Source organism: Bidens hawaiensis, unplaced genomic scaffold (genome assembly GCF_021521415.1).
Source record: "Bidens hawaiensis isolate Kalapana, Puna unplaced genomic scaffold, B.hawaiensis_p1.1 tig00065849_1, whole genome shotgun sequence".
In the NCBI taxonomy this organism is placed as follows: Eukaryota; Viridiplantae; Streptophyta; class Magnoliopsida; order Asterales; family Asteraceae; genus Bidens; species Bidens hawaiensis.
In genome coordinates this window covers 1-8,287 of record NW_027506587.1, presented here as the reverse complement: position 1 = coordinate 8,287, position 8,287 = coordinate 1, and the positions used below count along the sequence as shown (strand labels likewise).

The 8,287-nt window shown below is 35.1% G+C and overlaps 1 pseudogene across 1 annotated transcript; it reads right to left on the bottom strand.

Annotated features, from left to right (window-relative positions):
- Positions 1 to 373: 373 nt before the first annotated feature.
- Positions 374 to 7,452, bottom strand: LOC143618229 (ABC transporter G family member 39-like; annotated as a pseudogene). Its single transcript, XR_013150974.1, has 15 exons — positions 6,551 to 7,452; positions 6,308 to 6,471; positions 5,224 to 5,327; positions 4,949 to 5,114; positions 4,791 to 4,874; positions 4,576 to 4,706; positions 3,982 to 4,120; positions 3,655 to 3,848; positions 3,261 to 3,551; positions 2,413 to 2,502; positions 2,173 to 2,306; positions 1,858 to 2,085; positions 1,311 to 1,482; positions 992 to 1,246; positions 374 to 812 (listed from the first exon to the last, which is right to left on the bottom strand). The product of XR_013150974.1 is annotated as an ABC transporter G family member 39-like (transcript).
- Between the last annotated feature and the right edge of the window lie 835 nt (positions 7,453 to 8,287).

The following is an 8,287-nucleotide window of genomic DNA, read 5'->3' as shown; positions in this document are numbered from 1 at the left end:
GTGGAGTTTAATCTTCATATAGTAGTGTTTGAAAGTATGAAAACATTAAGGTTTGTGTAGATCCATAAATGGTCAAGTTGAAAGAAGTGACATTCATTTAAAAGGATCTTCTTGTAAATGGTGGCAGGAAAGTACCTTCATTGTAATCAGTGAAGGTCACAGACATGGTTACGGAGATAAAAATCCTGAGCTTTCTTTGGTTTAGATGTAGATATAAAAGGGTTGTATAGATTGGAATTCGTGGTGTAAATTCAACGTGATGTAATAGGCTTTGTTTTGCCGCGGAACTTTCTCTTTCTTGGAGTCAGAGTTGACGGGCTGGTTGTTAATAAAAGTTTTCTTTCAAAAAAATAAAATAAAAGTTAGTCACAAATATTGGTGTTTAGATTATATATTATTGCTATATTATACCTTTACGATTGGTCAAAATCGTAACATTTTCCTTTGATGTTTTACAAATGTTTATGAATTTTCACTATATCTTGTGAGCTTTTAATGAAAAAACAAACTGATTACACAGGTGTAATTAAATGAGCCAAATGTTATCTATGTTGGAAATTGAGGAACTTGATGGCATATGCGAAAGCAAAGAAAAATAGTAGGATCCAACCAACATGTGCTATTGCCACCACAGGAAGGAATTCATACTCATACCCGAAACTTTCTTTGATGAATCCTTTCACAGTCATGTTACCAGCTCCAGGCACCTCAAACATGTAACCGTGGTCACCAATTTCGCCAGTTATGAGACCGTAGATAGTCCAGCTTAAAGGGTTTGCCCAGTAATACCACCTGCACCATGTTGGTGCTTGCTGCAGTATTTAAATAAATTTATTAGAATATAAGATAAGGGTTCGTGTATGAGTGACACCCTAATAAATTTGACCCATGCGTTTACTCGCATGTTACCCATTTTAACACCTCCACATATTTGTTTATACTACTATGGTGACTCTTGAAAGGAAAAAGGGTGTAAAGCATGATATCGTACCGGTCTTGGGATGATAATCCCGGAGAACAAGTTCCAAAGGCAGCTAAAAAAGTATACCAAGATAGCCGAAATTTGGGGGGTTGGTGTCAATGCCATAGTCATCATGCCAAATAAAACAAAGTAGATGAAACTCATAAACATATAGTAGTAAAACCATAAAAACTTAGCAGCGGTCCACTCGAACCCTATCATCGGGTACAGAAAGATGGTGTAAATACTTGTCTGGATAGCAATATATAAAGACTCTATGGTCACCTGCACAAGTTTACTTATTTATCAATAAATTAGAAACTCAAGTTTCTCTAATTCGTATCATTACCTGGGCCAGTGCATAAGGTAAGGATGAATACATCCCTGCAGCCCTTTCACGATAGAAAACCGTTCTCTCTACTGAAACAATAGGTTGCACAGAATTTTCATTTATAGCTCCAAGGAAGAGAACAACAACATATAATGCTCCTGACAAATCTAGAAGATCTTGGAGTTGTTGTCTGCATGCACAACCTCAAAGTTAAGATGCTCATGTTGCACTAAAAATCTATTCAGAGAAGAAAAACTATAAGAAATTTTAAAAACTCTTGTTACATGTCCTCGAGTTGGATGGAAATGACAAGTAACAATTTTGGTGTTCTCAAGTCGGAAAAAAATGTAAATAGCTACACAATTATATACAATTAAGTTCTCTTTTATGTGCCTTATAGAGTAAAATCATGAATAGCAATACAAGGGTGAGAGAAGTAAAGTTTTATGCAAAGAGTGTACTTCCTTTACTTAAGTTTATGACCTTGTAGAGTCAAATTATGAATAGCACCAAAAGAAGATGTTAAAATATTAAGATTGACAGAGAAAAGTATGACGGGCCGTACATCTTTTCACCCTTTTTGAAGAAAATGGCCGAAAATAGACCAGCAATGACGATGGTGGCGATAAAGCGAGTGACATTATACGGTGGGTTCCTCCAATATGACCAATGTTGTTTCCATAAACATGCTTTGCATTGTATGCTGAATGATTGTGTATACTTCGTTCTAAAATAGAGATCCTTGGAGCCACTTGGAGGGACACTAAGTTCCATAATTAGTTTTTGATTTTCCCTAAAAACACCATAGAGTATCAATAAAACAAATTACTTATATAGCAAGAAAACAACCACACTAGATTTAAGATTTTTCAGAAAATACTGATAGAGGGTGGAATTGGCATAAATTTGAGCATAGTCAACATTAAGTTGAACTTCAATGGAAGAAGAGGTCACTTCCAGCACCCATGTAGCAGGATTATAACCATTCATTATCTTTGGAACTCCAGGAATAGCCTAAAACAATTAAACTGTTTAGAAAACTTCACTTGAGGTCTCAAAGATTATGGCTAATACTTGTTACGTGCCTCATACTAAAGTTGAATTAAGATAAAACACTCACTTCAAAATGCTCTACAAGTTTGTGAGATTGATAGCCTAATGGTCCTGCATAGATAATTTGTCCTCCAATCTTCATCAAAATTTAGCCCTGCTTGCGGTGCGCACATATGATGTATATATGTGTGAACCCTCGGGTGGGCAAAAGTGAAATTGCACTAATTTTGACGTTATTTTACTAATCTCGTGAAAATAACGTTAAAAGTGACGGACGGTTAATCAGGCATCATGTAGTGGCGTTGATAGCCGAAAGACAAGGGTACATGCACCGATCAGCCGGTGTCCCGATGCTTGAGTGCTATGTGCCTTATGTCCAAGGCTTGATGCAAAACTACTATCGAGCCGGGGGTCTCACCGGAAGCAGCCTCTCTATCCTTATGGGGTAGAGGTAAGGCTGTCTACATCTTACCCTCCTCAGACCCTACTATAGCTTTGCTATTGGTGGGATATACTGAGTACGATGATGATGATGATGATGAATCTTCATCAAAATTAACTGCAAAAATGAGCATCAATCGATCATATGAGAGTCAAAGAGTATTTCTATGATGGGTTTCAATCCATTCACTTATGAACTAATCGTATGATTTGGGTTTTATTTCAAAGCAAGCGGGTTAAAAAAAGATCCAACTAAAAGGAGAATGGGTCTAATGGATTTGTCAAAAGTTTGCTTTTAATGAATACAACATCCTAAAAATCGTTTTACTTGAAACTCTATTTTCAATCCGTAATTAACATAATTCTTGTTTACAAGTTTACTTTAAAATGGACGACAAAGTGTTTACATGTCAACCTGACTCGTTTTCACCCAAACGCCCGTTACCTAACTTACTCAACTTGTATGCTACAAACCTCGTCAAAAGATTCAAATATGTCTATACTTGGTTGGTGAATTGTGCAAACAACGGTCCTCCCAGTGTCAACTGTGTTTCTTACAGTACGCATGACAATGGCTGCGGATCTAGCATCAAGACCAGATGTTGGTTCATCCATGAATATGATGGATGGGTTCGCCACCAGCTCTACTGCTATTGTTAACCTCTTCCGTTGTTCTATTGTAAGACCATTTACTCCTGGAAGACCAACCATAGCATTCCTTAAAGGATGAAGCTCAACTAGTTCCATCAGTTCATCAACAAATATCTACAATTCACATCAATCATAAATACAAGTAGAAAAAATATATTTATTGAAGACATTTTACTTAATTAGCGATACTTAAATGCTAAAAAGACAGTAAAGGTACCTTTCGTGTTCTTGTATTAACATCTGAAGATAGACGAAGCCATGCAGAGTATAAAAGAGATTCATAAACAGTGACATTTGGTGAATGAATATCATTTTGTTCACAATAACCGCTAACGCGAGCAAATGTTGATTGATTTTTTGGGTATCCTGAAATAAAGATATTTCCTTCAGTGTATCCGCCGGTTTTACGACCTTCTAACACATCCATTTGGTGAATGAATATCATTTTGTTCACAATAACCGCTAACGCGAGCAAATGTTGATTGATTTTTTGGGTATCCTGAAATAAAGATATTTCCTTCAGTGTATCCGCCGGTTTTACGACCTGCTAACACATCCATTAAGGTTGTCTTTCCAGCACCACTAACTCCTATAAGAGCAGTCAGTATCCCTGGTCTAAAAGCACCACTAACATCCTTCAGCAATTGCAGCCGACTATCTTTAGCACCTCTAGCTTTTATTTCCTAGTCATATTATAGTGATAATTAATTAGGGGTCGCAAAATGGAACAGGTAAGTAACAAATCAAAACTGCCAACCCCCCCCCCCCCCCCCAACATGTTTTTATTTTTATAGATATATAGTATGTTAAACATAATCATAAATAAATAATATTACAATATTAATTTAAAATTAGTTTAATAAAACGAATTAATAGGTTTTATGCATTTCATTACATTTCAGATGTTTTAAGTTGTAACAGTTTGATGCGTTTAACCCATATGACTCATATTTCTTCTTTAGTTACATCTATTAGCTTAATCCTCCTTGCTGGTGAGATTCACCAAGCGGGTAGAAATTTTTACCTCTTTTGTGACTAGCATTGGTTAAACACAATTGATTTTTCAATAGGCGAGAGATTGAGTGCCTACACTAATATAGAATACATAGAAAATGAATGATCGTAGAAAGTGACTAACATTAGGTGTATCGATGTAGTAGTTGGCATGGTTGAAAGCAAGTGAAAGAGACTGAAATGGCAAAACCATTCCTCTTCTACCTGCGGTAGAAATGTTTCTTCCTGAAGAGCTTCTCACTACCATATCAATACCTTCACAACCTTTAAAAGCATGTCAAAAGAATATATTCACTTTTTTTAAGACCAACTATCATGATATTAAAAACAAAGGCTAACCTTCATTGACCTTTTTACTACTATGATTCGTTGAATTCTTTATATCATTTTCCTCTCTGATCACAGGTTTAGCATCACCAAGGGCTGAAAGAAAGTGGTTATAGTCAATTCTGAAGCAAGAGTCGTACTAAAAAATGTGATGCAAAGTTATAACGTACGGTTAAGAAAAGTTAGTGCCACAATAAATAATATGTTGGAGATAATCGAAAACCCAAAAAGTGCTCCAACAGATATCCAGAAGCAGTGCTCCTCTGTAAAAAAGCTTCTTGATTTGAGAAGGGCTTCCCCCACGGTTAATGCATTAATTCGCGGATCGATATTTGGCTGCATAAAGGAGACTTTAACTGACTAAGGTGCAGTTCCACGAGAATAGTTACAACAAAATCATAACTTTCTAAATTGGTTTGAAGAATTTCATCAACAGTTAACTTACGGCGCTCCATCTTTTATCAAGAAATTCATTAAGTACCAAAGCATTTTGTCCATACATCATAGGAGAGGCATAGAATCCCCAAGACATCCATGATTCACTATCATCTGTAATTACACCATTGGATATTTTTAGTTTGTTATGATATTGTGCTAGTGAGACTTTTAAGAGTCACAAAACATGCTAGATATGTAAAGAAAGTTTTCACCATAAAACCAGACATAAATGACACTAAATTTCAACTTATTTAAGTGAAAATGGGTCATCTTGGGTTGTGCTTTATTGATATATCAGGCAGACTAAAATGGTTAAGCTAAAAACCAATGTAAAATACGTTGCTTCAAAAAGTGGCCTATAATACTTTGTTTAAAAGAATTGGATGTGTTGGTATTAATCCAAAAGTGATCAATATCTATAACCCTTAAATTAACTTTATTTGTACTCCAAGACTCGTGTAGCTGAATAATTAAATCCAACAATCACCCCCCCCCCCCACCCCCCACCCCCGGCGGACTCCAATACGGTTCAGAAATTAGGTGGATGATTGTTAGAATTAATTACCGAACCGTCCTTTTACTATATGTTTCTTGTGGAAATAAAGGAGTCTTGGAGTGCAAGTAAAGTTAATTTAAGGGTTACAAATAATGGGGAAAGTTAACGCACAAATGAAATTAACGTACTAATTGTGAGAATCAAGTAGAGTAAATATATATACAAGTAGATTAATTATGTAATTACATCATACAGTAATTACATAATTACTCTACTTGATTCTCACAATTAGCACGTTAATTTCATTTGTGTTTGATCGTAACCCTACAAATAATTATCAAGTTTGGATTAATTATCTAAATTGTTTTTATCATGTAATATTATTAGGATTCCTAGTTATTGTCAAAACAAGTTTAGGTTTAGCTATGTATATCAGGTCATGATAACTGTTTGTATTCCGAGTTTTTGAGTTGTTTTTCTTAAATTTATAAATTCATTGGAGAGTTTTTCCAAACACACGATGGATCATAATCTGTGCATATCAATTCACCTACGTGAGGATTATTATGAGATAGATTGAACGAGTTGATTGTACTTTTAGCTATTATGAATCCTCCAAGGGTGACTATCAGCAACAGGGGTAAAGGCACCCAAAGTGTTTGCAATTACTTCTGTTTCTTGCAAACAGCAGCAATCAACCGAAAAAGGGAGAGAGCCATTTGATGTATGGCAAAGTAAGTCAAGAACTGTAGAGAAAATCTAAACCACAAAAACTGTTAGATACCGAAGAAATGTAATAATGACCGATCTTGTTCAGCACAAGTCATTGTTATTTTACCTAGTGTAACCTGGAGCAAAGCCTATAGTGTAATATGTAAGAACCACCCAAATGCCTGCTTCCATAAAAGATAAGGGGATTCGAAGCAACCAAATGGGAAGAGCAAAAGCCCATGCGGGATACAACAACGAATCTCTTTGTTTATAAAAAACAGGAAGCCGCATAACTGTCAATGCAAGCTCAGCCATCCCGTTAAACATAACAATGAGGAGACCAAAAAAAAGCGCCCCGATAAACTTCCCTCCGTCTTCTAAACTTCCCACATGCATTTCAGTTCTGAAAAACATAGCCATGGCTACCAATGACATAAATGTCAATTGGAACGTCTTAAATATGTACAAAAAAGAGTTACGCTTCGATAACAACCATTCCCTATCAAAGCATGCTTTCAGTAATTCGGCATTTGATATTCCATATTTTTCTTTTACCAAAGCATCAGGATGTGTTTTGGATTTGTCATAAGGAATATGAATATCTCTTTCAAGTTTCTGTCCAACACGAAAAGACTTGAACGCGTGTGAAAATTCAGTGATTGTGATGTATTGGTAAGGTTGGTTTTTCTTGAACCAGTATTGCTCTTGGTCTTTCTTTGAAATTACCTCTTGAAGATAATCTGCTACATCCTTTCTTTCTGGGCACTTAAATCCCATCCACTCAAAAAATTCAAGAACGTTTTCGCGAGGACCTTGGTATACAATTTGGCCTTCAGACATCAATATAACATCATCGAAAAGTTTGTACGTCTCGGGGTCAGGTTGCAAAAGAGAGATAACCATTGTTAAGTCCATTACATGAACCATCTGACTTAAGAACTTGGCGATGCGACAAGTGGTTGAGCTGTCCAGTCCAGTCGATATTTCATCCATGAAAAAACACATTTGCTGGCCCAACTAACATCTCTCCTGTACAGTTATTCAAAATGTAGCAACATGCATGTATTATTTTCTTTTCATTTGTAGTTTTCTAATTATTTTAAATTGTTTTTTGTGAATTAGTTTGGCATTAAACATAAGGTAAGTAATATTTTTAATTAGATTGTTAGGCCATGTGTAGTGGGCGTGAGTTTGGGCGATTTTTGGGCGCGGAGGGGCTAGAACACCGCCCCCGGGGCGATTTTTTGGGCGATAAGGGGCGGGGGGCGGGGTTCTTTTATCGCCAGTTGAAGAAGAAGAATATTATTATTTTATTACATGTTTTGTGTGTATATATATGTATATGTATATATGTTGTGTGTGTGATATATATATATATATATATGTATATGTATATGTATATATGTTGTGTGTGTGTGTGTATATATATATGTAAGGATGATTTCATTCAAGAACCATCTTAAGTTGTAAGAACTTTACAACTTAATGCATAGACCATATTAAAACACATCATCATTTATTTAAAATATTGAAAAGGTATTTGATCTTTTATTTTATCTCCCTTACTTCAATAATAAACAATTATTAAATTTCTCTTTCCTCATTACACTATCATTATTCTATTTCTCTCTTATTATTTTTTTTCTCAAAGTTATTAATTTATTTATTAAATACATAATTTAAGTAAAAAAAAGTCTTCTTTTTTATTTTTAAATTATAGTATTTATCAAGTTAAATGTATACAATTTTTTTATAGTTTAATAGAAGTTCAAATGATTTATGTGTGTAAAGATGGATATATGGGTATGAGCAAATATTCTATTTTATGTGTTTAGATCTAATTTATGTTTGTACGCTCACTTTC